This window comes from Delphinapterus leucas, chromosome 6 (genome assembly GCF_059928025.1).
Source record: "Delphinapterus leucas isolate spDelLeu-1000000601 "Yukka" chromosome 6, BTC_Dleu_Yukka2, whole genome shotgun sequence".
NCBI classification, from domain to species: domain Eukaryota; kingdom Metazoa; phylum Chordata; class Mammalia; order Artiodactyla; family Monodontidae; genus Delphinapterus; species Delphinapterus leucas.
The window spans coordinates 17,691,943-17,713,899 of record NC_143134.1 but is presented as its reverse complement, the minus strand read 5'-3'; the positions used below and the strand labels follow the sequence as shown (position 1 = coordinate 17,713,899).

Genomic DNA, 21,957 nt, shown 5'->3' with positions numbered 1-21,957 from the left:
GTGTGAGACTGCAGAGGACAGATTGTAGAGATCCTACACGTCAAGGCTTTAAGTCTTGAAAATTGATTTAACGTGCAGGTAAAGAGAGATGTCAAAGATGACACCAGGGGAATTCCCTGTTGGTCCAGTGGTTAGGACTCGGTGTTTTCACTGCCGAGGGAACTAAGATCCTGCAAGCTGCATGGCGTAGCCAAAAAAAAAATATAATGCCAGGTTTTGAGTTTTTATGTTAGGAAAGATAATGGTCACACTATTATAAATAAGGGCATTTGAGGAGAGCATAGGGGGAAGGGATAAAGATGAGTTCAGTGTGGGATACATTAAGCTTAAGGTCCTGGTAAGACAACCAGATTGTTCTGGTCAAGAATATCGACTTTGAAGCTGGGGAGACTTGGAGTTCCATCTGTACTTTGCACTTCACTCTGTGACCTTGGGCACCTTATTTATTTAGCCTCTTGACATGTCAGTTCCCTATCAGTAAGCTGATATCACCCTGCAAGGATTTAACTGAGACGATGCCAACAAAGGGTTTAGCTTAGTATTCATAAAATAGGTATTCATAGGATGAGGACGGTGATGTCTCCAGTGCAGCTGGAAAATAGGGACGGGGGCGATGCAGTGAGGGATCTGCTCCGAGGTTTAGATGATGCTAGGAAGAGAATGCGGAGAGGAAAAGAAAGTGGCCCACATCATAGCTAGAGAGATGAACTGTGGGAGAAAAGAGGCTCACAAGATCCAAAGGAGGCAGGTGCTCAGCAGCACCCAGGGCTCTAGGGATGTCAAGGTTTGACCAAATTTTGGTTGGGTATCCTTTTTCACCCTAAATCTTGAACTATTGTTGGAATCAAATAAGTCGGCGTTAGGGGCAGCAATGTTAAGTCACTCAGATGTAGAAGAAGACATTTAGGATGAGTCCGCCAGGAAGCAGCTATCTGCAGGCCCTCTTTTGTCCGCGTGGAGATGAACCAGTGCTTGGTGATGAACCAGCCCTGGCTTCTGGGCTTCTGTTGCGTCTCTTCCCACACTGCCAGACTTCTGCCTGCTGCCACAGACCTCTGGAGGAGAGCCAAGAAGATGAAGTGTGAAGAAAAAAAAAAAAAAGAACAACTTTAGGCTATTCTTTTTTTTTTGCGGTACGCGGGCCTCACTGTTGTGGCCTTTCCCATTGCGGAGCACAGGCTCCAGACGCGCAGGCTCAGTGGCCATGGCTCACGGGCCCAGCCGCTCCGCGGCACGTGGGATCTTCCCGGACCGGGGGACCGGGGCGCAAACCTGTGTCCCCTGCATCGGCAGGCGGACTCTCAAGCACTGCACCACCAGGGAAGCCCAGGCTATTCTTGATATTTGGGCAACAGAACAGTTTTCTCCATTTTCATTTCATTTCTTTTGATTTTTAAAGCATTTTGATTTTTGCTTCCCTGCCTCCAACTTTTCTCAACAAAATTGGTAAAAGTTAGAAAGGAATTTTTTTGTGTGTGATAAATTTATTTTATTTACTTTATTTTTGGCTGCGTTGGGTCTTCGTTGCTGCACGCGGGCTTTCTCTAGTTGTGAGCTGGGGGCTGCTTTTCGTTGTGGTGTGCAGGCTTCTGCTGTGGAGCACAGGTTCTAGGTGCATGGGCTTCAGTAGTTGTGGCACATGGGCTCAGTAGTTGTGGCTCATGGGCTTTGGAGCGCAGGCTCAGTACTTGTGGCACACGGGCTTAGTTGCTCAGCAGCATGTGGGATCTTCCTGGACCAGGGCTCGAACCCGTGTCCCCTGCATTGGCAGGCAAATTCCTAACTACTGCACCAGCAGGGAAGCCCAGAAAGGGGTTGTTTTTGTACATATATGACAGTGGTACGACTTTGAAGGTTTAAGTTTGCCCTTAGTAATAAAGGGAAAAGGAGAGGTAAGAGTGTGGTGAGAGGGAAGAGTAAGGAGATGTCAGGAAAGAGAGAAGAAAAGGGGGATCAGAAAAAGGAGGGGTGGATGGGTTTGGGGAGATGAAGAGTGTTCTCTGGAGAACAGGTTGCTAGGTTTTTAAAAGTTTTGTTTTGCAAATGGAAGCCTTAGCCCAAACTGTCCCATGTCAGCCTCTGGGCTCCACCAGGAAAGGTGTGTGGATGAGACAGGGCAGCTGTGGAGGGGTCTCAGGGCGTGCAGTTTGTCTAACATACAGACCACCCAAGTACGGGGATTCAAGCTTGCCCCTGCCTTGCCTCCCCAGCTTCTTCGTGTCCTGGTGTGTGTCGGGTTCCCTGGTTGGAAAACCCTGGAGTAGAAGCCCCGCCCTTTGGAAATTAAAAGCATGTTTAAAAAAAGTTGAAGCAAATTTGATCTTACATCATATTGCATTTACGGATTTTAAATAATGGCTTAAACGCATTCCTGAGTGAACATTAATAATCAGGTGTGTCTTCCAGCATTGGTGGAGTTCCTCAACCCACTCCCATCATTTCAGTTAAACAAAAAGTTTTGTCCTGACTTTGCAAGTGTGGAAGTTGACAGTGACGCGTCTCTTAGGGCAGTAGGAATATGTGCGCTTTTCCGCTCACAGGGGTTGGCTCTTAAGTATTTCAAACTGCATCGCCTTATCCTCCCAGTTTTGGTTGATCACGCCAACACGACTGGACTAAACCATTGTTTTTGCAAACCCCCGGGATTTTTTTTCCTAGGCATCACGCCGTCCGGCCTTTTCTTTGTTGTTAAATAATCAGAGTGTTTCACAACTCCAGACCATTGCCGGAGACCGGTAAGCTCACTGAGGAAGGCCTTTTCTGTGGGGATGGCTTTATTTTTAGACCTAAAGTTCACCGGGCTGCTCCAAGCGGCTGAGGTTCTGGAGTCAGAACGCGATCCAGAGCCGGCGGGAGCATTCTCTTCGCAAGCCCCGTAGAGGTTTTTCGGAAAGGGTTAGGAGCATTGGTAGGACGCGGGTCTGAGGGCCCAGAGGGGCGGGCACGGGCTTCCTCCACTCGGGCGTCTCCCACCATCCCCGGCGCGGCCGCTCGCGGTGCCCAAGGCCTTGGCGGCCCTTCGGGCGCGGTCGGCAAAGTTGCGGACGCCCCGCCCCGCCCCTTTGCCCCAACCACGCCCCTTTCCCCGCCCACCGCCAACTCCCCGCCCCCCACGCTCCCCTCGCGCCCCCACCCCCACCCCACCCCCCAGCTCGCGAACGCCCAGGTTCGGCCATTTCCGGCGCGGCGCACTTCGGCAAGTTCCGCCGACGCTGGTCGGAAATGGCTGCCAGCCTGCAGGGGGAGCTGAGGATCCGGCGCGGCCTGGAAGGCGGGCTGCAGGCGGCGAGAGCGGCTGTTGGGAGCCCGAGTCTCGCGCAGGCGGCGGTGGCGGCTCGTCCCTGAACTGGAAGCCGGTAGGACTCCTGGCGGCGGCGGGAGCCCGGAGCAGCCGGGGCGGCAGCCCGGAAGGGGCTCGTGGTAGGGATCCCGGGGCCGGCGGCGTCCGGGGCCGGCCGCTTTGGGGCCGCGGGAGCCGGCGAAAGGCTGCTGCCCGGTGCGGCGGGGGCATGCAGCCTCGGAGTAGGCCTTCTCAGACGTCTCGGGAGAGGACTTACAGAGCCTTAGCCACCAGCGAGGGGGGTGGGTAACGGGTAACGGGCCCCCTCGGGGGTTTGGGGGGGGTCTAAACGCGACCACCCCACCCCCAGACGCCCCCTATAGTCCCAGTTACCTCGCACCCACCTCTACCCCTTTTTCTAAAGGCTCGGCCTCAGCTGTGCAGCCCTCTCCCCTCCTTTCCCCCCCGTGTTTGTCTAGCTGTTTGTGCAGAGCATCTTCGGTCCACGAAGGGGCCTCCCGGACTGCCCCCCTCCCCTTTTCTGCGTGCACACACTCCCAGTTCTGCTTTCCGCTGCATTCACACACAGCCGCCAGCAGCTGCTCTTCCTCTGGCTCTTTTCACCAGGCTCACCTCCTTTTATGAGGAGCCCACAGTCAGAATAGCCACTTCCTGCCCAAGGGTCCAGGTGCTGCTGTTCTGTGCTTCTGGGGCCCTGGGGCCCAGGATCTGAAGCGGTGGGCCCAAAGCTGCTTGGGCAGGAGAGGGGCTGCGGAGTGCGCGTCTACACGACTGAAATCTTAGCCGAGTTATTCGGATTACCCGGCACGGTTCAGTGCGAATCCGGAACCCTATGGAGACCGGGCAGGGCTGCCAGACTGCAGAGAGGCTGTTTCTCTTCTCCACGTTGAGCCAGTGGTTCAGAACCTTTTTAAGTTTTTGTGGCTCTCAGAAGACTTGAATTTGATGGATTCCTCCCTCCTCTTTTCAGAAATTCTAAGGGGCTTCATCAAGTCCTCTCGGTTCCACTCCTTTGGAGGAGGAGAGGCAGAGCACATGTCCAGTTTCTTTCCCCATATGTGGATTATCTAAGAGGTCTCTTTATATTTCTTCTCCTCGCTTTCTTTCTCCAATTTAGGTAGCTTCATTTTTGAAGGCTGGGCTCCCCATGTTTTCTTACATTTTTTTAAAAGATCTGTGCATTGTAGTCACGAAGACGGCCTTTACCCCAGTTTTGCTCAGCCAGTGTCTCGCACTCTGGTTCAGTTATTCTAACTGTATTGAGTGCCTGGGATCGTAACCTGGGTGGTCCTGATAGTCTTGAGTGGAGCTCAGCGTTCTCACCAACTTTTACCAGGGGGACTTTTAAATATTTCAGGGTGAAAGAAGACCCATGTTGTTAAACTCATACTTGGTGTGTTAAAAATACCTTTTCCTGTGGGAATTTCCTGATCTTCTGCTTGTGAGGAGTCGTTAGTACTCATAAATATTGATATGAGGGAAACTGGCCTCAGTGCTTTCCGGAAGAGGATTCAAATCGTGGATCTTCAGAATACTTGAAACATGGTTTATTTAATACTTGAAGAGATGGCCACTGCTCTCCGGGGGGCATACCTACTGGACAAACGATTGCCGAGCTTGTGTCTTCAGGTCCCCACGCCTCACTTTACTAAGGCGAAGAGAACCTGCTTAGCGTGTGTAGTTGGAATCTTTTTATGATTAGGCCTCAGAGTTTTAACCTGTGAATACAAAGAATTTAAGCAAACAGGTTTGAGAGAAATGAGTCAGGGGTAAAGTTAAGCCTGAGAAGTAGACTTCCAGGGGGTGAAGGGGGGAGATTCAAAGGATAGCTTGACACCATCAGAAGAATGTATGGGGATTAGATAAGGGCCTGCCCTTTCCCTCAGGGCTTTAGGCTAGCTGTTGATTGAAAACTCACTGAAGGGTGGTACAGGAGTGAGGCCTTGGCTGCGGTGGGCTGTGTGTGTGTGGGCGTCCCTAACTGAGCCAAGACTGGTAGATGGTCCGGTGGAGGAGGGTTGGAGATACTGCCTGAAGCAGAAGGAGATTGTGGTATTAGGAGAAAAATGAAGATCCCTCCTGATCTGCTGTTGGTAGAGGCTTGAATGTCTTTGCATATAATTACTTCAGAGTGAGGCAAGGAATATGAACCTTTCATAAAGTCGTAAAACTGTGCACTAGTTTCTGCTGGATATTAAGTTTAGCTCAGGAAACTTCTGTTAACATATTTATCTTCATTTTGTTTTTTTCCTCTTAATTTTCGGCAGCTGTTCCTTTTGAGAACTGGTAATGATAGGGTAACTAAGAGGAAAGAAAGGATTTTTCATCTATTTGTAGGTTCCTTGAAATAGTGGAGCTCAAGCAGACGGAGTTCGAGAACTCGAGAGATGGGGAGGCTCACCTCTAAGCATGATCTTTTCCTGCTTGAACCAGTTTCACACTCCTTGTACACCTGGAGTTTTTCAGATCTCTTTGGTGATGTTACTAGGTGGAAAAGAAGCAGCATTAAAAATTTTATAATCTTGGGTATATAAGAGGAACATGAAGACCCCATTCAGTGACATATTTACCTCCTCTGCTCCTAGGTCATGATGTTTAGTGTAGGATTTTGCTTACGTGTACCAAAATGACCCATTAAAATCGCAGGGATGGAGCCATAGGGAAGATGAACTATGTCTCAGCATTCTGTGGTTTGTAACCTGGGAGTACTTTTATAGAAAAGTAGGCAAATTTTTTCTGTTAACAGCCAAATAATGAGTATTTTAGGCTTTGCAACTATTCAGCTCTGCTGCTGTAGACTGAAAACAACATATATTGATATATAGTACATATATACAGTATGTACATACAATAATACACACGTGCAATCCATAACTGAATGAGCAAGGCTGTATTCTAATGTAACTATTTACAAAACAGGCAGCTGGCTGTAGTTTGCCAATGCCTGCCTTAAAGTATCGCGCCTTCACACACATGTTGCTACTTTTCTGTATTTCTCCGTTTGACTGTGCCCAATACCTTTTAGGCTGATCAGTGTTATTAATGATTAACCCCCTGGATGTTTGCTTTTTTGGCTGTTTATCTTATCCTCTTATATTGTCATCATTTTAACTGTCTCCTCCAACTTCCTTTTAAACCTTTTTTCAACAAACATATGGTACTCTGAGGAATTTTAAAAAATGAATTAAATTTGGAATATGCCCTTAGCCTGTATAGTAAGAGAGATAAGACATACATAAATACATTATGATGGTAGATTACAATAATGTCTTAAATTACTATAGTTCTTGGCGATTATATACTTTCATATATTTTTTTTCTCACATAGATTTTGATCTTTATAGTAACTCTGAGAGATAAGAGGCTAAATGTTACAGTATTCCTTTTTTTGAGGGGGAGGAAGGTAGGAAAGAAAACTGAGGCTTGGGGAGGTTTAGTTATTTGACCAGATGTAGTAAGAGGCAGCATTCTTGAATTGGCTAATAACATTTACTGACCTGTCCCTCTTTGAATACAGTGATGTGAACCTTCCTGGGCAGCCCATTCTAATTTGCAGACTAGTTTTTAGGACGCTTTTCCTTATTGAGCTGCAGTTTGCCTTTCTGTGAGTGTCACCTTTTAGGGCTGTGTAGAACAAGTCTATTCCTTTTCCCTCTGACAGTTCTGCAGATGTTGGAAGACAGCCATCATGTTTCCCAAGACACGAGTTGCAAATTACTGTGCATGGATGAAGTGAGGCCTGTGCACATACCATTTGGCCACCCAACTTACACAAAGACTTACATTGGGAGCCAACTTTTAGAAATGCAGAGATTTCACATAAAAATCTCTTTTTCTGGCTTTTCTTAAGAAAAAATTATAGGCATTGGTGCTGTAGAGCTCACATTTCTGATGGTAGTAATCTCCCTTAGATGCTAAATATGCTCTCCGTTTTGCTAAGGTCTCTGCCAGCCGCCTTGGTTCATCTACTTCACTCTCAGGGCCTCTGGTCATTGAGATTACCATCCTTTTCCTAGGTCTTCTACTCCACAGGCTGTCGATCCCCATTTCCTTCAGCTGTTTCTTATTTGACAGTTTCAAATCCCCTCACCAATTTCTTAGTCCTCTGCCCTGCATTCACTTTGTTAATGTCCCTCTTAAAGTGTGGCGCTCAGCATAGTGTACAGTATTCAGTATACAGGGTCAGAGTGCAGAGTGGGGTAACTTTTACTCTTTTGTTTTTGACACTATACTTTGTTTAAAAAAAAAAAACCAGGGGGGGCTTCCCTGGTGGCGCAGTGGTTGAGAGTCCGCCTGCCGATAAAGGGGACACGGGTTCGTGCCCTGGTCCGGGAAGATCCCACATGCCGTGGAGCGGCTGGGCCCGTGAGCCATGGCCGCTGAGCCTGCGCGTCCGGAGCCTGTGCTCCGCAACGGGAGAGGCCACAACAGTGAGAGGCCTGCATACCAAAAAACAAAACAAAACAAAACAAAAAAACAGGAAAAACAGGTGATAGTCATATATTCTTGATTCACTGAAATTACAGTCAGCTAAAATCACAACTGTGTGTGTGTGTGTGTGTGTGTGTGTGTGCTGTTATTAAGCTAAATCATTTCCTTGTAGTTTTGGGATCTAAGTGCCGAACTCTGCCTTTATCTCTTTTTTTTTTTTTTTTTGCGGTACGCGGGCCTCTCACCGTTGGGGCCTCTCCCGTTGCGGAGCACAGGCTCCGGATGCGCGGGCTCAGCGGTCATGGCTCACGGGCCCAGCCGCTCCACGGCATGTGGGATCTTCCCAGACTGGGGCACAAACCCGTGTCCCCTGCATCGGGGGGTGGGGGGACAGGACTCTCAACCACTGCGCCACCAGGGAAACCCTGCCTTTATCTCTTTTAAATGTTATCTGCTTAGATATTCCAGACTGATAAAATCTTTTTGTATCCTGGGTTTTTTCCAACCTTGACTTACTCTTCCCAGCCTGACTGCCTTTATTTCTGAAGTGGAGCTGTAAAGTATAAAGGCATTGTGGCTTAAAATGGAGAAGATAGTTGGGGAGGACTCCAAATTATTATTATCGGATTCAGTGGAAAATTAAGGGGGGCCTTAAAAGAAAGCATTATGCTTGAAATTTTGGAGGTGAAACAAAAGGAGGTCTTGGGGATAGCCTTGAGTTTATTTGTTTGTAATATTTCCCTCCCCGCCACCAGTAAACAGTATGTATGTGCTTTTTGTGTGCAAGGCAGTTGTAAGTCAGCGGGGTCCTAGAATCTCAAAGGATCTTTGAGGTCATATAGTCTACCCCTTTAGTTTATGAGTTGAAAAAGGATAAGGAACATATGAGTCAAGAAAGACAGGAATTATGAAGTTAGGGGGCCTGATGAATCAGAAAGATGGTAGTAGTGATAAAGGGATGACAGAATCGGAGTCTCCAGTTGAATTCACCCATGCAGGTTGAAGTTGGATGCCTGAGTCATAAAGCTGATTTACGTATTGTTTAGCAAACTTCTACTTGAGTTTTCTATCTCATTTAGGGAGACTAGAGTCTACACTAATGATATCAATTGTATACCTCCATAGCATAAGGTGAAAATCTTATTTTCTTGAGGCATGGAAACCCTTAGAGAAATTAGTTTATGCTCTAGGCACTTGCACATCAAGTTGACTGTTCCAGAAGGATTCTTCAGCAAAATCTATCTGAATATCTTATTTAAAAAAACCTGTTTTAAAAAAAACACAAAAAACCAAAAAAACCTGTTTTTACACCTCCTCCTTCCATACAGTGGAATCTGTATTTTTCACATATTGTGAACATTTTCCCATTTGATTTAAAACGATTGAAAAGCTTATTGACAGAGAGATAACATATTAATGACAGAGTGATAATCATATTAATGACATGGATTTATCATACTTAATATTTAACCTTCCTCCTAATCTTGGACATTTAATTTATAATTTTGTTTTGCTATTATAAAGAATGCTTGGTGATTACATTTTTATATCAATAATACAAATGTTTGTTCACATAGAATGCATTCCTAGAAAGTGAAATTGCTGAGTCGAAGATATGAATATTTTAAATACTTGTTACAGATGGCAAGTTTACGTTCCTACTGATACAGCATAAGAGTACCTGTCACTGTAGCTGCCAGCGGAGTACAGAGATGTACTGTACTTTATTATACTAAATGGTTTACTTCGTAATGTGGACATTCTTGATATTAAATCTTTTTTCTCATTCATGATTCTTTCTTAAGAATAATGTCTCGAAGTGGAATTGTAGGGTCAAAGTGAAGGCACCATTTCAGGGCTTTTATTGCTTAAGGCCAAATTGTGCTCCAGAAAGGAGTGTGGGTTCTCCTTCCCAGCACCAGAGTATGGGAATGTACCCTCGTTAGTACCAGATACTGTAATTTTACTATTCTTTGCTGGTTTATAGGTGGAAAATGTCACTGTGTCTTGTTTTAAATGTACACTTCTTTGATTGCTGGGATGATTAAACATTTAAAAACGTTTAGCATTTAGGCACCTTCTTTTTGTGTAGCTTCCTGCTTATTTCCTTTGACCACTATTGTATTGCTTTTACTTCTGTGAAAGTAATGCTGTGTTGTAAATGCTTCCACCAATCTTTTCACTGAATCTCAACTGAAAAAAAAAAATGTAGAAGGCTTTGATTCTTACGTAGTCAGATTTGTTGAACTTTTATGGATTCCACTTTTGCCTAGATTCCTGTAAAAGTGGCTGTATTTATCTTGTGGTGAAATTACATTTATGTTTTCCTTTTCTTTTTGTGGTTTCATTTATTATAATTACCTCTTGAATCCATCTGGGACTTATTTTGGGATTTGGTTTGTCATGCAGGAATTCAACTTTATTTTTTTCTAAAAAGCTACTTGTCACGTTATTTATGGAAAAATCTAATGTGGTGTACTTTGAAGTGACTGCAGCAAGATAATATTTAATTATGAAAGCAATACATGCTTATTGTAAATGAACAAAGCCAAAATGAGTCTTTTAAGTAAACAAATAGTAAACACGTGGGTAGCAGGGTGCAGGTCGGACACCTGGATTTGTATCTGGGCTCCTCACCTTCTTGCTGTATGGCCTTAAGTAGGTTACCTAACCTTGGGATTCACACTTATTTTTCTGCAAAGTAGAAAAAACAAGCCTAACCCCAAGATGGTTGATATGAGGATGAAATGAGAAAGTATATGTAAAGTGTGTTATCTAGAGTGCATTGTAAATATATATATAGTTATAACAAGTGAAAGGTCTACCCCCACGTCTTCCAAAAGTCTATGATGTAGTCTGTAGACTTCCTGCATGAATAAGGTATATTGCTCTTTGACTTCCTTAGTTGTCTATAATTACATTGATTCAGATGTCATCAATCTGAGTGAGGATTGTCATCAGTTCTTTGTTAGACCAGTACTTTTGAGTTTATTGAGTAGTGTGTTCTGCATTAAAATCACTTGGGAGCTTTGTCAAACTGCGGGAGCTTGGGCCCATGCTTGGGAATTCTGATTCAGTTAATGTTTGGTGGGCCTGGGTTTATCATGTGAAAACATTCTTAGCTGAGTTGTGCATCTGATTTGTAACCCTACTTAAAAACTGACTTGTGAGACAATGTGATTTTGATTTGTGGGATGTTATCAAACTGGTGGGAAGGGAAACAGATACAGGAATTGGCATAATTTTCCAATTGAGGACTTATCCTGGGAGTTGAGACTTCTGGGTTCAGGTTTATTGCTGACTAAATGCAGCAATATTGTGACCTGGGTTAATCAAGAATGTTAGTTTGCTTGTTAATACCTATATACATTTGAGCAGCGGAAGGAACGCTTATTACTTACTGGTGAGCTCCTTTTGTGTCTGCTAGGGGCATCTGTGGAACACCTTTGGACTTAGAAATCTGTTCTTGAGACCAAGCAATATTTGTTTTTCCTTTTTTTCAAAGCCCTGTAATAAGGGTGGCTCAACTCTGTGGTTCTTTGTGATTGTATCATAATCTTGACTCGTAACTCAGTAAGTATGTCAATGCACAACCAGTTTTTCTCACCTGATTTTGGTTTTGAATTGCTGACAACTTTTTATTTCCTTTGTTTTACACCCAGGTTAAATTTATCCAGTAAATAAACTGTGGTGGTTGTATTGTGAAAAACACATGACCTCGCTCTCCTGCAACTTGTGAATTGCCTACATTCAGTTTTTACAAGTCACTTTTTAACAACAGTTAGCTTCCCTGGAAAGTGCCTTTTGTTATTTTGAACCATAAAAGAGAGAAGTCAGAGTCTTAATAGTAGTGCTAGTATTGGGAAATTTATTTTAGTTTGTTTAATTTGTTTAGCTTATTAACATCCTGATTTTTGAACTAGGTACTAGGTAACAGGCTGTTTGTCATGCCTGTGCTTAGCAGGAAATCAGGAAATCATGTTCTTTGGGGTTGTTATAGTATTTAAAGATCTCTGAAATATTGCTTTCAACAACCTTATTGAAATGATTTTCTGTACAGAACTATCTTTATCTAGTTTGAAAGGCTTGTGGCAATGGCAGTAATAGCAGCAATGTACAAACGGTTCTGTAGAACCTGCTCCTGGGTTGTAATAGGATTCTGCCTTCTTGATGGGCTTATGTAGTACTACCTGCACAGATGCACAGGTAGGTCATTCACTCTGAGTATATAGTTTTCTTGTTTTGTTTAGCAGATAAACAAATATGAATATAAGGTTGACTTTAGGTTTGGAATAGTCTTACCATGTGTTTTAATTATAACTCATTATCTGTGGTTACAGTACAGCTGTAGTAATATGGATAATTTAAAATTAATTTATGCATGATGTGCCTATGCTCTGTGTTCCCTGAGTTAACATCACAGGCAGTTTATCATAATGGTTAAGACATAGAGAGTGTGGGCCTTAGAGTAACTGAGTTGAATCCAAGTTTTACTCAATATGGATGCCCCTGGGCAAGTTACCTAAGCTCTGTGCTTTGGTTTCCTCGTGTATAAATACAGTGGGAATACTAGTAATACCTACTTCATAGGATTCTTGTGAAGATTAAGTGTGTGAAGGAATACAGTAGGTCTAACCTGGCACACAGTAAACATTCAATAGATGTTAGCTGTTATTATAGTTATTTAATATATTAAAGTCAGTTGAAGGTTTCATTTGGGAACATCTGGAAGGTGTCTAACTTCTCTGCTTCTTGCTCCATTCTCCCTTCATACGTTTCAGATGTAATGCATAACAGCAGCCCAAGTGGAACCAGCTATTTATTCCCTTCTTTCCTCCCTTCTGTTTTCTTTCTCTCTTCCATTGAGTGTTTTACTTTAGTTCAGTTTATTTATTTATTTTTTAATGAGGAAGATTATACAACTTTGTTGAAAGGCATTAAAGAAGACCTAAATAAACAGTGATATGCCAAATCCGTGATAGGAAGTTTCAATATCAGAGTGTTTTAGTTTTACAAGAAGAAAAGTCGAGTCAGTAGGATGGTTATTATATCAACAGACTCTTGAAAGCAAGGTCCTCATTGCTGGTAATGTTCCCACTGATGACAGAAGAGTTCGCTGTGGAGATAAGGAATGATAGCAGAGAAGGCGTTCAAAGAGGAGGCGATGGTAGAGATGGTAGAGGGCACAGGTGTGTTGAGGCGTAGGAGGGAGGAGATGAAGGGACAAGACAAGCATATGCAGAACTCCGAATGAGAACTCTTAAGCCCCAGATGACTTCTCAGCTTATCTTCTGGATTTTTGACTTGAATTACTTACCACTTCAGCTTTCCAGGAACATAGCTGGTTTCAAGCCCTCAAGTGAGTGGCTAACATATGAAGAATTCTACTTTCCATTTATCAGCAAGAAAATTTTGATTAGGGAAAGAGTAAAAAGTAGGGCATCAGCCATGATTTGAATGATAAATCTCTGTGCACAAGTATTTTGAACTTTTTTTCCCTCTTTGTTGGGAGAAGACACTTAACTAACATAACCTCCTTATACTCAGAGGAAGTGTACCCTTGCTGCCATTGGAACATTGAGGTGTAGATGTCTGTATTGCTGACCATTGGAAAAGAGATATCAGAAGGGAGATCAAGGTTAGAGAGGTAAATTTGAGAATCATCCGATCAGGGGGTGCTAATTGAAGGTATTGGCAAGCTCCAGTAAATGAAGATAAAGAGAGAAGAGGACAAGGGACAAACCCCTGAGGAACAACTGTATTTAAGGAGTGGCAAAAGGAACCAGAGAATGAGCTGTTGCGGTGGAGAACCGGGAGAACGGATGAGTAAATTATATAAAATACAAACTAACTTAATATGAGACATTGGGGCAGGGATGAGGATGACAGAACTATTTGATAGAAATAAAGGTGTGAATAAATGGAGAGAATGAATGTTCATGCTTCTGGATAAGATTAACTATATAAAATAACACTTCCCTACTTAAGTGCAATATAATTTAATTCTTTTTATATATTACTGAATTCTGTTCACTAATATTTGTTCAGTGTTTTTTGTCTATATTCATGAGAGAGATTTATCTGTAGTTTTCTTTTTTGGTGCTCTCTTTGGTTTGGGTAAAAGGACCGGGAATCTCCCCCCTGCCCCCACTGGAAGAGACCGTGTAGAATAGGTATTTATACTTTAAACATGTAGTAGAATTCTCCAGTGAAAGCCTTTGGGGCTGGACATTTCTTTTTGGGGAGTTTTAAAATTACAAAGTCGATTTATTTAATAGTTATAGGACCAATTATCTATTTCCTGTTGGGTGAGTTGTGGTGTTTGTGTTTTTTGAGGCATTGGTTCATTTCATCTGAGTTGTCCAATTTATGTGTGTTAAGTTGTTTATACTTCCTTTGTTATCCGTTTGATGCCTGCAGGAACTATAGTGATATCCCCTGTTTCATTCCCCATGTTGGTAATTTGTATCTTTTTGTCAGTCTTGAGCAGGTTTGTCAAAATTATTGACAAACCTCTTGGTTTTACTGATTTTTCTCTTTTGTTTTTATGTTTTTTATTTCATTGATTTCTGCTCTTTATTCTTTCTTTCCTTCTGCTTACTTTGGGTTTATTTTGTTCTTTTTCTGGGTTCTTGATGTAGGAGCTTAGGTTATTGATTTGAGATGTTCCCTCTTTTCTAATGTAAGCATTTCATGCATAAATGTTCCTCTCAGCACAGCTTTAGCTGTGTCCCATAGATTTTTTTAATTTAATCTATCGTATTTTATTTAATCCTCACAATAACTCTGGAGGTAAGTAGGGATTTTTCAATATCACTTTAGGGAGGAAATTGTGTAACATTCTTAAATTCTCAAAGTTGAGTCCTGAGCTAGAGAGTCTAATTGCAAGTCCAGATGGCCTTCTAGCCTCCTCCTGGCTGTGAAATTCTCTGTCTTTATTTTTCAGTGTTTCATTTTCCTTGAACCAAGACTATATAGGCTCTAAATCTCAAACTTGATTGAAAATGAAAATGTAAACTAAGACTTTCATCTAGTATTGTTATTTATTGAGCAGTGACCTGGAACCCAGAACTATGTGATATTTTGCAGAGGGATTTCAGAAGAGGTCAGAAAAATAGTTTCATTCTACAAAGAGTTTTTAAGTCCAGCTGGAGAGAAACAAATTGCTTAAATGAAACTAATGAACAGTTGATCAAATTCTGAATCCTCTAATACTGAATACAGTGGGAATTTAGAGAGTTCAGAAATCAAGTGTAGTTAGAGAAAACTATATGGAAGAGGTGGGACTCTAAAATGGCCCCAGAGAATAAGTGGGATAGGTGGAAAAGAGGAAGAATGCTGTTCCAAGTGTCCAGTGAGTCTGTTGGGCAAGTGAGATGGAGAAGGTTGGAGAAAGAGCACAACTTGAGCCAGCTCGTTCTTTGTGTAGGGTTGAGCTTGAAAGATTCACTGAACGTACGTGGAATAGTTGAAGTAGCGCATGTAGGTAGAGCCATCCTTGATTATAGAGGATCGTGGAAGTTTAGCAGAAGAGTGATTATGGGCAGCAGACTAATGTAAAAAAAAAAAAAAGATAAAACATTTAGAGATAGAAAAATTGGCAAAACACATGAAGTGATAGTGCATGAAAAGAGAAGTACAGATACTCAATGAGCAAAAATTGTTCGACCTCCAATAATAAGGGGTAAATTAAAACAATAGAATGACATTTTATCAAACTGTTTTAAAAAAAGGCATTTGGTTGGATTAATTAGGTTAATTAATGCTTAACTGCAGCAGCAGACTCTGAAATCTTAGTGGCCTAACATAAAAGTTTATTTCTCACTCTTCACAATTCAGATGACGCTCTTCTGTGGCTCCTCTCCAGTGGTGACTCAGGGGTCTGGGTTGCTTTTATCTTGCCACTTCATAGTTTTAGAGTTTTTTGCTTTCAGTCTCTCAAGTGGTGGGGGGAAGAAGAATCCATGGCTATTCTTAACTGCCTTGTACTGGAAAGGATACCTTACTTCTACTCACATTCCCTTTGGCAAGAACTAGTCTTAACGGCTGCAGCCAAACTGTAAGGCAGAGTGGGAAATGTAGGAGAGCAAATACATTCTCGTGGAGTAATAACCATTTCTGTCACACCATTATTGGCGAACGGATGCCCTCTGTATCGTTGGTGGGAGGATAAATGGTCATCTTTCTCGTAGACGGTAATTTTTAAAATGGTAAGATATTCTTGCTCTGACCTATGTTAAAATTTTCTTTCTAAGGAAATAACTGTGGATGTATGCAAAGATAGCTACAAAAATAGTTGTTATAGTTTTGATTATAGTGAAAAATTGGAAACAAATGTCTAGCAAAAGGGGACTGGTTAAATAAATTATGGTCTTGCTGTATTCAGTTATTGATGATCATGTAGTATAGCGTCTAATGATGTGGGGCATTACACTGTTCTTGTTATAAGTGGAAAAAATCAGATTACAAAAAAGAACAGATATCCCATTTTTGTAAGCATGTTTATTCATGCATAGACAAAAGACTGGAGGCGATCTCTGGTTTTAGGGTGTTTGCCAGTTTTAGTAATTTGCATTTTAGTTTCCACAGAGATAAGAGAAAGAGCCTTGCGCCTGTGAGTGTTAAACTGAGATACCAGATAAGAGTATGGATCTTCAAAGGGTTGAACATTCACTAAAGGAGTGGATAGACTAGAAAAAAATCTACCTGTGAGCACACACAGAGAGATGTCTCTCTTAGCAAGATCCAGAGCTGGTTGGGGAAGGGAATATTCACTGAGAACTCATGACCATGGATTTCCCTTCATATGAGTTTTGTGTTCAAATCTGCAGTACTTGTGGGATCTGGGAGAATCTCCAGACTGAGAATTGACATAAAAAGTGGTGTAAGGCTGATAGTATGACAGAGGTATCTGGAAGACACAAACTGTTCTGGAGGGACGTATCCTCAACCCAGACCACATAGATTTCCCAGAAATAAAGCACAACTAAAAATGAACTCAATACAGAATTATAAAGCATGGGAGGAAACAACCTACTATTCCTCGATGAGCAAGAATCAGCGGACAGAACAAACTAAACACCTGAAGAGAAGGAATAGAAAAGGTGAGAAAGAATAGGTGCTATTGTAAAAATAAGAGAAATTTTTAAAAAGGGGTCAATAGAATTTCTGGAAATGTAAAATAGTCATTGAAATTAAAACTCAGCGGGTAGGATAAACAACCGCTTTGACACAGAATAGAGAATTAATGAGTTAGATCAGGAGTTGGCACACTATGGCTTGTGGGGTAAATCTTGGTTGTGGCTTATTTTTTACAGCCTGCATGGAAAGAATGGTTTTTATGTTTTTGAAGGGTTGTTTAAAAAGAGAGACAAATGAAAATATTCTACATAGACTGTATGTAGCTCCCAAAACCTAATATATTTACTCTCTGGCTCTTTACTGAAAACATTTCCTGAGCCCTCAACTGGATAGACCTGAGGAAATTTCCAGATGGTAGCACAAAGAACAAAAGAGAAAATATAGAAGAAAGGTTTAAAGACATGGAGTATGAAATGAGGAGGTCTGACATATGTCTAGTCATCTAATAGGAGTTCAAAAAGGAGAGAATGAGCGACAGGCTTTATACGAATAGATAACCAACAAACTAAACAAACTAAGACTAAACAAACAAAGAAAGCAAACAGATAATGACTGAGACTTTTCTGGTTTGATGAGAGACACACATCTTAAGAACCATAAAGTTTGATGAGTGCTGAGCGTCCCCCACCCCCCAGATTCCACATGTAGACACATGCAGAATTCCAAAGGCAAAAAGATCTTGAACATAGCCAGAATGAAAAGTCAGGTTATCCACAGGCACAACAATTAGACCGACATCTCACATCTCAGCAGCAGTAATAGAATCCAGAGGATTCTTCAGTGTTGGTGGAAAAGAATTATTAACCTAGAATGGTATATCCAGCTAGATCATTATTCAGGATTTAGGGTGAAATAAAGTGTTTTCACAAGAAAACAGTTTACCACCAACAAACTCTCACTGGAGGCACTACTTCAGGAAAAAGGAAACAACCAGAGGGAAGGAATGAAATGCAAAAAGGAATGGAATTCTGAATAAGGAAATTGGTAAATATGTGGGTGAATCTAAACAAGCATGAATTGCGTTAATGATAATAAGGGCTAACATTAAGAGTGTAAAAACAAGATGGAGCCGAAATATCAGTCAATATTGACGTAAAAGTCAAGAGAGAGGTCATCATAGGTAAAGAGCTTTTATTAAGAAGAGCGATAAAATATTAGAGATAATGTTAAATTTTCAACTTAAGTCATAAATTGAATATATAACTGCCAGGCTGGTAGAGGGTTTAAAAAAAAAAAAAAAAGAAAAGTATGCCATCTCTTGGGAAAATTGTTTACTCCAGTGTTTATAGTTCTTCTAAACAGTGTCCAACACACAATAAAAAATCATAAGATTACAAAGAAACAGGTAAATATGACCTACAATCAAGAGAAAAATAGAATAAAATCCACAGGTGCCCCAGATGTTGGAATTAGATAAGAAATTTAATTCTCATAAATATGCTAAAGAAAATGGAGGAAAAGATGGAAAAAATTAATAGATGAAGAATTTCAATAGAGAAATGGAATCTCTAAAAAAGAACTTAATGGACATTCTTGAACTGAAAAATATAATACCTGAAATTAAGAATTTATTGGATGGAATTAACCTTAAACTAGAAATAGCAGAAGAATGGTTTGGTGAACTCAGAGATAGGTCAGTTGAAATTATTCAAGCTAAAGCATTATTAGATGAAATAAAAAAGACTGATTTAGAGTAATGCACAAGATAAACTGATGGGGAATGTGAGATTAGTCATAATGGTTTGTTATGGTCCAGTACTAGGTTGAAGGCAGTTGTATAAAAGGAAGGGATAAATGCAAACATTATTGTAAATTATTATTATTATAAATATATTATTACCATAATTATTATTATTACAAAAAAGAATGGATGCAGTTTGGCAGATCTAAAAATAACTCCAGGACTTGTAGCTAATAAATAGATTACTATATGCGAGATACTGTACAGGGTATTTTATCTCTGATTTTTATAACAATCCTGAACATGAGTGTTCTCTTTTACTTAAGAAAACAATGCAGCTTAGAGTGGTTAAGTGACCACCTAATAGCTTACAAAGCTGGGGTTTGATCCAGGTCTGGCTAGCTTTGAGGTCTATACTCCTTGCTGTATATCACATTGTTTCTAGTTTGTAAGACTAGAAGAGTGTAATATCATGGGCAGAACTGAAAGTTATTGGAAAGTGGGAATATTTCGAATCATGTAATGGCCATAGTGTATCCCAGGGGAGGTATCCTTTAGGGAGCTGGAAATACTGGTCTACTAGTATTTTGGGGGTACTTTGGGGGTTGACGCCATTTCAGCGAATGGATTCAGTACCAGATTATGTCAAAAGCCTTGGGGAGCACTTTCTATATGAGGTAGGAGGACGACTGGGTGCCAGCAAAGCAGAAAGGGACAATACATAAATGAAAAGATATTATGAAGGAAATCAGTAGATCAGTGCCAGAAAGTGTCAGGGGGTAAGAAAGGCTACCTTAAACAGGAATATCAAGAAATTAAGATCTGAAGGATGAGAAGGAGTCAACCAGAGAAGAGCCTGGGGAAGAGCATTCGAGACTAAAAGATCAGCAAGTATAAAGCTTCTGAAGCAGTTAAGAGCTTGGCTGGTTGAAGAATTGAAAGGAGGCCAGTGTAGCTAAAGCTGAACGAGCAAGTATGGCAGTGATGTCATATGAGATTAGCTTGGTGGTCGGGGAGCTAGTTATGAAGGGCCTGGCAGTGTAGCGGGAAAGCACTGAAAATTTTTAAGGAAAGGAGATCCCTGGTCTAACTCATGTTTTAAGAAGATGATTCTGATTGCTGTGCATAGAATGCATTGTAGGGGGCAGGCTGACAAGTTGGGCATTCAGTGCTGTGGCCGATGACAGAATTAATGAGATTTCTCCTTATCAGTGTTTCAGGTGACATTTATTTCTAGATCCTAATACCTTCATTGTCGTTTTCCAGAGAACGACAGAAGAGGTTCTAAGCATTTTCTTTTTCTTTTGTGCTTGCAGTAATTAGCTGTTTAGGGAAGAAAGTTCATGCTTTTGGGCACTGATGACACTTTTGCCTAATTTCAGTAAAAGAGATGGAACTTGATGGGGATGAATTTTTTTGAGTCATTGTTGAATTACTGGTTTCCATTAGAACGTTTGTTTCTATTCCCAGTTCTGTTCACTGTAGGTTGGTAGCATTAGCAATATTAGATTAAGTATCGTCAGTCTCCAAATAACTTTTAAAAAACCTTTTGTTTAGACTCTGTATAATTTATTTTTGAGTTTTTAATATGAGAAATGTTAAACATATATAAAAGCAGACATGCATGTATCCCCATAATTCAGTGTCAACAGCAATTTGCTCATGGCTAATCTTGTTTCACTGATATCCCAGAATACTCCTCACCACCCTCATCCTGTTTATTTTTAAGCAAATTCCAGGTAAATCCTCTATAAATACCTCAGTATATACTTCTAAAAGGTAAGGATTTTTCTACGTTTTAGCATTTTGGTTTATTCCCTCTTAGAGCTCATAAATAAGTAACCATATAGCTGGGTGGTTTGCCTTTGAGAATGCCGATTTATGCTTGTTGTCCCAGTGTATTTATTAATAGGACCCCTTTTCACTTAAAACAGTGCCTCCATTTGAGCAATAAATTCTATGCTCACCTTATATACATAAGAGAAACCTTTCCATAGTAGACAGAAATAAATTCTTTAATAGCAACTTCAGTTTTGAGTATTTTTCTAATAGCATGTCACTTCTCTATTTTCTATCAGGAGAGCAAGCCCCGGAGTTCACTATTTCCAGAAATTGTATACTGAAGTGTAATGCTACATGAGTCAGAGAAAGGAAGGACCCTGAGCCATATGGTAAGAAGGGAATGAATCAGCTGAGTCGCCTGGATTATGCCTTCTTTTTTTCCTCCACTCCATTCTGTCTTTGTTACGATTTGATCGTAAGTGCAGAGAACATTATTTTGAAACCAAAAAGAGAGATTTTAACATTTGAATTAAAAGGATAATGCTTTAGAAACTTTGACCTACATACTTTGGGATATTTGGTCAGCTGTTAATTATCAAGTTTAGATCATCCAAATTTACGCTTTTCCATGATTGATTATTTTTTGTTTTTTGTTGTCCTTATCTCGTGGTCTCCTTATTCAAACCTTTTAGTAACATTGTCATCACTTTTAATTTTTATTTAAAGGGAGAGAAGACTCTATCAAACATTTAGTAGTTATATATCCTTAAGAAAGGTAGAAGCTAGAGAGAGTGACTGAGCATCCAAAAAGTACTGCTTACTTCACACTGCCTTGTGGTAGTATCCTTGCTATTCGTTTATATCTTTTTAGGCTAAAGGAAGTTCCATGAGGTCGAGGATTATTTTACATCCTAGATTTGCCCACAGTTATACTTAGCATGTCTTAGACATGGAAAGAGTATGGTAAATACCTTTTGGAGGGAATGAATGAAGGAAATTCGGGGTATTCTTTGGCACAGAACATTATGAATTCACTTCTAGATGTATTGAATTTGAGGTGAAAGCAAGTGAAAAGCTTTTGTAACCTGTGATAGTAAAGTTTGGTAAGAGAATAGGAAATAGGACTGGGAATGCTGTTTCAAGATTTTTTAGCCTGAAGTACCCTCACATCCTCTGTCCTTTATTTTCATAGCAACACAATATATGTTGTTATCTCTGTACACTTATCTCCATTTTGGGAGATTAGAAACCTGGGGCGTGATGTCTGACAGCAAATCTCTTCCAAGGATAAGAAATAATGCCCCTCATTTCTAAGTATAGTGTTCTTTCTGAAAGACCAGGTTACTATTTATATTTTAAGGAGGAGCACATGATGTGTGCTAACAGAAGATAAATGAGAAGCAAACTGGAAAATACATTTTATCTCTGAATTACTGCACCCACTGCTTTGGTAAAGATCAAGAGAGTTCTCATCAGCTTTTTTCAACTCTGAATGTAACAAATGGAGCTTCTCACAGAGGTGTTTTTGTTTGTTTGTTTTCCAGTAGTTCAAAAGGCAACTTTCATGTCAGGAATGAACATAGATAGGAGGGTGTTTCTCTTTGTCTAATGATGATGGCTG

At 41.0% G+C, this 21,957-nt stretch overlaps 1 protein-coding gene across 2 annotated transcripts in view; it reads left to right on the top strand.

The window, feature by feature from the left end:
• The first annotated feature begins 3,209 nt into the window (after positions 1 to 3,209).
• EXTL3 (exostosin like glycosyltransferase 3) overlaps positions 3,210 to 21,957 on the top strand; it is a 63,491-nt gene continuing 44,743 nt past the window's right edge. The window contains exons 1-2 of one of the 2 annotated variants that reach the window (XM_022594958.3): positions 3,210 to 3,356; positions 20,633 to 20,725. The gene's annotated coding sequence lies outside the window, so the exon portion shown is untranslated. Of the gene's footprint in view, positions 3,357 to 3,469; positions 20,726 to 21,957 lie in introns of those variants that run through there. The other variant, XM_089912752.1, reaches the window with a different exon arrangement.